The sequence below is a fragment of the Bombus affinis genome, chromosome 5 (genome assembly GCF_024516045.1).
Source record: "Bombus affinis isolate iyBomAffi1 chromosome 5, iyBomAffi1.2, whole genome shotgun sequence".
Taxonomy (NCBI): domain Eukaryota; kingdom Metazoa; phylum Arthropoda; class Insecta; order Hymenoptera; family Apidae; genus Bombus; species Bombus affinis.
In genome coordinates, this window is record NC_066348.1 from 2,863,394 (window position 1) to 2,872,728 (window position 9,335).

At 41.4% G+C, this 9,335-nt stretch overlaps 1 long non-coding RNA gene across 1 annotated transcript; it reads left to right on the forward strand.

The window, feature by feature from the left end:
* The first annotated feature begins 3,800 nt into the window (after positions 1-3,800).
* On the forward strand, positions 3,801-6,206 carry LOC126917011 (uncharacterized). Its single transcript, XR_007710844.1, has 3 exons — positions 3,801-4,024; positions 4,100-4,233; positions 4,601-6,206. It is a non-coding gene; the product is annotated as an uncharacterized LOC126917011 (long non-coding RNA).
* The last annotated feature ends 3,129 nt before the right edge of the window (positions 6,207-9,335 follow it).

Below are 9,335 nucleotides of genomic sequence, written 5' to 3' on the forward strand. Positions count from 1 at the left end.
GTTTATATCACGACCGTACGTTGAAAAAGTATAAATCTCTCGCTCACGAAAGGTTACAAATTATTATAGAAAATTTTAAAATATTCCATTTTGCATGTATTTGTTACATTCGCTTAATTTCTGATGCAAACAAAAATAAGGAAATATGTAGGTATACCTATAATAAATGCGACTTGTTAAAAAAAATTGCATTTATACTGAAACATTACGTGATAAATGTTATTTCGTGTCTTGAGCTATCATCCTTTCCATCCAATTTCCTATTCATTCCCTGAACTTGACAGTCAATCTATGCGTATTACGAAGGGTTCGTCGTAGACGATGTATTCGAGGGTGAATGCCTTTCCGTGCGCGAATGCACGATATACATAAGAAAATGTCTGTATGCACATACACATTTACGTGCACGAAAAATAGCGTGGGCCACGATCTCTGTAAAAGCGTCGCCGTTTAGATAATAACGCGCATTTTATCTCCCTCATAAAACCTAATTTATAGCCGCATCCAAGTCTATAGGCGTGTACGAACGGCCGTCGGGAATAGGAAGAGCTCTGACAGAGACAGTGCCGTAATTCTCAAGGTAGCAACTCCACAAACTTTACTTCATCAGAAACAATATCATCGCTCTTAGAATTTTTCATGTCACAATTTTACATTGTTTTAACCGCGAACTGAATTTTCGATTATACGCTGCAACGAAAAACCTTTACAATTTATAATACATTGGTAAAAAGATTTTTCTTTCTTATACATTTCAACATATTCCAATTTCATAATTTTTATCGGTAGTATAAATAAAAGGTACGAATAATAAAATTTTCATAACCAAAGTATATCAGGATACTTGATTAGATTAAAAAGTGTCATAAATATTTTAAAGCTTCATTCAACGTTATATTGAGATAAAACGTTAATTAAATTATCGCTTGCTTAAATTATTCAAAGGAAAAACTTGCGGTTCTTGAGAAACTTGTAACAGGATTCGTTAGTTACGGCACTGGAGGGGTTGCATCAGAGCGAAGGTTGCTGAAAGTGAATAGGCCGGTAATATTATATCGGTGTTGAAACGTCTCCCTTCGGCATTTAGGTGACGAAAAATATGAGCGTCACGCGTGTGTGTGCCCGCGCGCGCGCTTTCGCGACGGCTGAATGCAGTTACCGACGATAAACTGCATACGTGTTTACCGTATAATCTCCGACGGACGGCTATAAATCCGTGATTTACTCTCATTACTGGGCCTTTGAGTGTTACGACTTGTGCTTACGATACACAACCGTCCGGATAGTTTAATTTATTCATTTAGGTCCGCGCTTTTCTGTCGTGCCATGTTCCACTTTACTGGTCGTACAAAAGTTGTCCGACGACACACGCGTGACAATAATGAGACGTATCGTTGCTCCCTCCGAAACACCTTACTAATTGAACGTCAGATTTTATGAATTCACCCAATCGAAGTGTCATCTTAATAGAAACATGTAGCAATTACAAAACAAAAACAGAAAGAACCGTTTAGATGGAATCTAATAGCTCGTAACTCGTCTCACAATAATCTGTTATGTTGAAACAATAGGTATTATTGGTTGAAGCATCGATAGAAAAGTATAACGACACTTGTGGTTTTATGCGGAAACCGTTAGAAATTTGAAAAAAAAAGCAAACACCATTTTTGTGAACTTGTTAAAAAACTGTTTTCTCTTGGGTTACAATGATTTCGAAATATTCTATGAAGCTCAACATTTTCAACAGCTTCTTCCTATACGTAGAAGTTTCAAGTTATATGCAAAATATAACTATATGATTGGTAGTACGTTATGTTAATCCGGCTGCGCACCGCGTCGTGAGACGGCCAACCAACATTGTTTATATTAATAAAGATAAGGGGATTCGCAAGGCCTCATGGCGCCGGATTAATATTACTACATACTAACTACTAAGGCCGAGCAGCGAAATATTTTTACGTATAACTAGGAAGTTAAGGCCAACCGCTATTATATGTATAGGAAAAAATTGTACAAAATGTTGAGCTTTACGACATATTTTAAAATCATACAAAGCAAGATTTCCAACAAGTTCACCAAAATGGTTATTTTTCTCCGATTTTCTGCGGTTTCCGTGCAATAATACTAGCGTCGTTACGTTTCTCTATTGGTGCTCTAACGAATGACATTCTTTTCACGAGGATTCATCGACTTCCACAAGGTGAAACGTATTCGATATTTAATATTTAAATTTAATTACTTTTGAATTTATCGTCCGTGTCTGGCGATCAGAAATTCCTTTAAAAGTGTGCCTGATCACGCGGATATAAATTCTAGTGTCTGTACGGAAAACTAGAAACAAGCATGCGGTTAAAGAACTGGGAACGTTGAAATAATTGAAACCGCATTCATGAGATACTCTGTAGGTAGGTTTGTCCGTGTCGAGAAATCAATGCAAATACAACGAATTTCATGGCACCACGTGTCAAGAGTAACGAGTGTAGAGTGCGGACGCGCTGGACGAGTATAAGCGTAGAAGAGGAACGTTAGGGTGAAAGCAATGTTGGAAGGATTGCAGGAGAAGAGGGTATAAGGTAACATACATCACGTTCCCAGTTTATGGTCCGATACGCTCCTAGGAATTGGCACCCGTGCTGAGCTTTCCCGCAAATGTAAGGAACGTAGGGGTACGAAGCAACGAGATACGAGGCGTTATGGCTCTTCCTGGCTCGTAACCTCTGGTCATAAAGCTACTGCACGCTAAAATATTGTCCGCCGCCACGTCTCCACGCCTACGCGTCTATCCGTCGATCTATCTTAATGCTATTATCGTAATTTATTAGTGGAGTTCCCGGAGAATGAATCGATCCATCGTAGCCGCCCCAAAAACGGATCACGGATAATCTAAGACGATCACGTTCGTAATGAGACTATTAAATAAAAGCGATACCAACTCAAATTAGTTCACATCCGTTTAAAACTACTATTCGAATATCGTATTTTTGAAAGGAAGGATGGTTATTATCAATCACGTAGAATGCAATACAGAACCACATGAAATATAATACAAAAACAAGTAACGTATTTTCACTATCTCTAATTATAGAATCTTCTCTCGGTCATTTTAGTTACCTTAGTTGCGCAATTTATCTCTTATCGATTAATTAATAAATACACGAGATCAAATTAATATTTAAGATTCAAAATGCTTAAGCAGAACGGAGATTTATAATAAGCCGACATTTAGCAAAGTAGTATACGGAGATCTATATATAGAATTAATAAAACTGTTAACTTAATAAAACTCGTTAATAACTGTTAATAGTTGTTTTTATAAAACGAAATATTCGTCTTGGCAACTTAAACTATGCAAGAAAGATGTTCATCAAATATATCCACAAGGACAAAAAACGGAGACTGCGCAAAAGACACTTAAATAATATAGTGTTTCGTATTTCGAAGAAGATATAAGTAAGAATGACAACTTTGTGGAAGAAACATTGTGCCAATTGAAGTCCTCATTCTCACACTCAGGATTTATAATCAACCGTACAAATTTAGTGATGGTATTATTTGATCTCTGCATTGTCGCTAACAATCTGCGTCGTAATAAATCATTTCCTCGACATTGATTGAAAGCTTAATTGCGCAAAAGACTGGCAAGTCTTAAAATTTTTAAACGATCCAATTATCGAACTGTCCAACTTGTTCAAATGCATTTAGTTTTACAATTTATAATTTCAAATTATAAATAATATTACGAAAATATTTTTACTGGCGCAATTAATTAGAAATGAACAAATCGTATTTTTTAAATATTTTCAAAATGGATAGGCGATTTTTAAATGGTTTGAAGAAATATATATATATCACAATTGCTCAAGGCGTACACCAAAGCAAGACTGCGATTTAAGGTGATGCGCATCCGCGAACGTACTTACACACATTCATAGACACGCTTACACACGTACGATATTATTATCTCGTGATTCATAGCGCGCATTCATAAATGTTCCCAAGCTGTATAACGGCACGGTACACAGCGGTATGTATCGATTAACGTCGCTTCCCGACGGGATTTACAGCCGGTGACTAAATTATTTAAAGTCTTCATTTGTAGCGCGACGGATGGACGGACACGACCTGGCGACCACGTATCCAGTTCTTCTTCGGGCGACCTGGTACAATCGCTGACAAAAGTTCATTATATCTTCGACCTCGACCAAAGCCCCGTTGATGCACGTATATACAATGGTATGTCATAAAGCGGACGTTCACTCTTCTCTTTCTCCGCGTTAAATCGAATGTGTAACACAGTTTTCGTGATAAGGCGGTCGTTCGTGACATGAAAGTTTTAACACGCTCGATAGTTAGTATTTCTTATATTAAAACCTCGTTTCTAGCGACATTATTTGTAATGATCTTATGATATCGCTATCGGCACAACATAAAATATTAATTCTGCTGTAGGTATAAGTGCTTATCTCTTTGATGATATTTTCATCCTTCACGATCATGATAATATACACTAGGAAATATATTACTAAGTTAGAATCATTCGGATCACTTCTACTTACATTTACAAGAATTTAACTTGATCATATCTTCTTCTAGTTTTTAGTTCGCTTCGTTTCAGTTCGGAGTTACTATTGTTGCATTTTCAAGACGTAAGCGTCTTACACGAAGGTGGTAGTCTACGGTAGGACATGAAACAATAGAAAATAAAACACGGAAAAATTTTGCGCATACGAAAATTAAATTTGAGATGTAAGACACCGTTGTATGAATTTTTGTAATATAGTAAATTATTTAAAAAAATTGTTGAATATTTGATCGTTAACGAAAAAAATGTGTTCAATTTCTGGTTGCCGGTGAACTTTTGCACATGAGTATACGCAAGAAAGATTGCCGGATTGTGTGGCGTGCCGCGGCTGCCACCGTCCGCGCCACGAACGTCCAAATGCTCCAGAGAAGAAGAAAGGGAAACAGAGAAGTAGGAGAGAAACCGATCGGTCAAGAAAGAAATAAAGACGAAAAGCTAAATAGAAAAGAAAGAAGAGAGAAGAGAAGAGAAGGGAAAAGAAGGGAAAAGAAGGGTACAGAAGGGACGAGAAGAGAAGAGAAGAGAAGAGAAGAGAAGAGAAGAGAACAGTGTTGCAGGCGTCCATGGAAGGCACGTCGTGCAGAACGTCGGCGAACTCGTGTGTGTTCCGTGTTCCGAATGCACGGAACAAGCGCTGCTTGTCCGCGGCCACCTGAGTTATGATCGCTCTGTGCCCACCCTGGCTGCTCGGCTGGCTGCTTGGCTGCCTACCTCCTTGCTTCCCTAACTGCCCTCTTCTTCTTCACCCTTCTACTTTCACAGCGGCCATCTTGACTCCAGGAACCGGTTAGCTCCTCCGACTTGGTATATTCCACACGGTGAGTTTTACGGACACATATAAACACCGAATGAACAGTGTTCGGCGACATCAGCGACTGTAGCGCCCTCGGAAGTCCATCCGAGTCTACTCGACGTTAATGGCTCGTGTGGCGCGAGTTCCTTTGTACTGTTTAATAACGTCGTTATATTACCAAGCACGGTCGTCCGGCAGAATTGATTTTTAAATCCACTCGTTTCAAAGCACCGCCCCGATTCGCTTGCCTTTGTCGATGCTTTGAAACATCGATGCATAGATGCGTTAGTTATCGATAGTTGTTCTCCATGCTCGTTTGAAGGATCAAAGCGCGACCGCGATTATCGTTGCGTTGAGCTGGAGAAATTTTAAAGATATTACAAAAGAAGAAAAACCACGGATTGTTTCTCGCGAAACGCGTGAACCAGGAGATAACACGCTTTAATATTCACCTTCGTGCACGTCTCGATAGCTGTGTAAGATTTATCTTTCATTAGTAAGTCATTTGCATTGAATAGACACGTTATGGGTTAACGGGTGTCTCGTTAATTGTTTGTTCCTGTTCCTTGTCTAACTGCTGACGCCGATACTGGCGTGGCCTGACGCTTTGACAAGGTACACCGTAGATATTACAGCGGTTTGTAGTATAGCATATCAAATTGCGGTATGCGAAAAGGTGTAAGAGAGCCAACCGCAGCCCACGGCAACGAGGCGTGGTCGCCGCAATTACCTCGATAGAGTTACAAGACTTGTTTTATGCTCTCGCACAAATTTATTAGCCCCATTCGCGTCAGTTTAATTACGAATAAGATCCGCTGTGATTCTTTCTCTTTTTCCTCCTTCTCTTTTTCCTAGAGGAAACGTACAGACGTTACAGCTACCTCTTCATGAGGATCGGGAACTTCATTCGGGACCAGTGCATCTATACGTGTTACTATACGTACGAAAATCCCAATGAATTATACTTACACAGAGACGCGCTTGATATCAATCGCGTTCATTTTATACTAGACGCATTCCTTGAAACTCCTGCGGTAATTAGTTTTACCGCTAAACGCTTAGCGGAACCCGAGAGGCTGCTAACTGCTTTCCACCTACGCAACACCGCTTCGCTTCTTCCCTTCTCTACACCTATTTTCTCTCTTTCTCTCTCTTTGCTCTTTCCGTCCTCATCATCGTTATTCCGCTCGCTTTTTCTCCGCTCGCTTTACTCCCTTGAATCTAGGTACCGCCTCGTCGACTCTCTCGCTTCGCCGCTAACAGTGAGCAATTAAGCGGAGCAAAGCCAAGGAATATGTATTATGAAATTAATTATATCGTGATATTGGAGTTGCGAGCTGGCGTGCAAGGTGTAGATAAGCATTTAAATTGACACATTCCTGATGTATCTTAGGCTGTGCGGATATCACGTTTACGATAAACATTGATTTTATTACTGCTTCGACTGTATGCTGCAGCAGTAATAGCTTCTACAGCCACACATGCAGATAAGCATTTTATATTTTGTATTTGCTAAGTTAATTATTTTGAGTTCCATGCACGATTCTTCTTAATATCTTTCACCTGCGTTTGCATATTATTTACAAATTACATGTAGACACTTTCTCCTAATTCCTGTTACCGTAAGGATTAATAAAAAAAAAAGTAACATTGAAAATATTGCGTCGCAAAGTTAGATCAAGATAAATTTTCATAAATATCGCTATCGTTAAAAAATTATACTTTCTATGGAAATAAGTCATGGAAAAAATATTGGAAATAACGCGTGTCCTGTTTGTACTCGTAAACGGAGATTCGTTAAAGGAAAGAAGAAACAGCGAAGAATGTCAGTAAGCGTGGCGCTCGACATCGAATCGCAGCCCCTCCACAAACGTGGAAGACAAATCGGCCCCGGTGGGTGCAAACGTCGTAATTATCGGAGGCGGTAATCTCTCGACGTGGAAGTGGAGGATGAGGAGAAGGAAGAAGAAGAGGCGCTCAGTGAAAACTGCGTGACAGAGTGGCTCGGCCTGTTCACCCTTGGCGTCCTCCGAGTTGGCGTACCCTTTTGCCCGGAGTGTCGGCCATACATTACCGCCGTTAGAGCCCGCCAGCACTATATTATTCCCTGACACGGCGTGGCGTGGCGTGCCGTAGTATGGTGCGGTGTGGTATGGCATGGCGTACTGTAAAACGACGCGGCGTGAGCAGAAGAGAAACGGAGAAAGTGAAAGAGAGAAGTTCGGGAAGGGGAAGGAGAGAGAGAGAGAGAGAGAGATAGAAGCGGAAGAAGGAGGCGCAAAGAGGATAGGGATACAACAGAACGGTTGGGGTAGGAAGGGTGAAAGGCGAGAGAATACGAAAAGAGAAAACAAGAGTAAGAAGGAGAGGAGCGGGGAGAGAAAAAGGGAGAAAGAGACGCGGAAGAATTGGAGGGAGATAGAAAACCGGTACACTCGACTGCTGATAAACTACCCTCTGCGCTCACTTCGCAGGTATAATAAAATTATATCTGGTCGGCTGTATCGCGATTCTGGCTGCGAGCGGCGAGGTCGGCACAAAGTTGCCGCCTGCGCGCCTACGGCGGCCGTGATAAATAACGTTACGCAGGCCGAGAAGCGGCGGGCTGCATAAGCATGGCCCTGATTCCACGTCGCGGCACTTCTCGAGTCACGGCCACGCCATGGTAAGCCGCACCGTGGCCACGCCGTGCCGCGCCGTGCCACTACCGCGGCTGCGGCCAGCACGCGGACACAGACGTGTACCGGTGTACCACCATCGCTTTCAGAACTGCTGCCGCCGCCGCTGCTGTTGCTGTTCCTGTTGCTGTTGCTAGACTATAGCTGGATTTCGAACGTGCATACAATCACAATCTTTCTACAAGATCCTAACACCTTTCCTATGTGTAGCTCGAAGCACGTGGAACGTCCATTTCGCTTCGTTATACGCTCTGGCAAACGAGCGAACACGCCAAAGCCAAAATCAACGCTAGAGGTTGAGCGCTGTGCACTTCTGTGCGCTTCACTCAACTCGTTCGTAAATTATAAGTCTTGGGGACATGGTTCGGCTTGAAATACTGGTACTGACACGCGCAGTGGGACGCGGATGCATAAACGCGCCGACGAACTGGAAAACGACGCAGCGGCTTTCGAACAGGGACGTCCGGAACGTTCGTTCCAGTTAGCGCGGAACGTCGTATATGCGACGTGAATACGACATCGCGTGACAGTCCACTCGTACACTCCGCTTCGTCGACTTTATCGGACGCGATACCGTGATTCAGGCATTCGACGATGGTATCATCGCACGCCTGCCGCTTCGAGCAGGTGAATTTATTCCTTTTTCAAACTGACTTTAACATGATCGCCATTCTAGATCGATCTTTGTTATATTTCTTCCACCCGATATTTACGAGTCTTTGAAACGTATCTAAAAATATATGTGTAACTACATATTTTCATGCTTTAATCGATCAATAAAGCTCCTTTCTCACAAACCCTAAGTATTTTAAGGTTTAAATCGAGTAAATGACAAGGAAAATTGACGTGTTTAAAATTTTCTATTTAAACTGACATGACATATTGCTGGAAAACTGCCAAAGAATCATCCCACTCATCAGCATTTAAAGTACGTTGAAGATGCATCGCCAAACGTGCTAGTGATTAACAGATGCCGCAGTTGTTAGCAACTACCAAATAAATCGAGGCTTATCACGGATTACATCTCCCCGAGGGGCTCTTACTTCCTACGACGAAACTAGGATCTATACTTGGATGCCAGATTTCGAATATTATACCTAGCCTGCCACTTCCCGCTGTCATGGCTTATGTCACCCTGTCTTTTCTTTACCTGTCAGCTAGAAAGACACAACCTGTTCCCTAATGGGAAAACTCCTTTGCTAGAATAAAAGGGACCTTATTTTCGTAGGATTGATATCGAGCAAATATATTGTATTGTAAAATTAGTAATATCTCTAAGGAA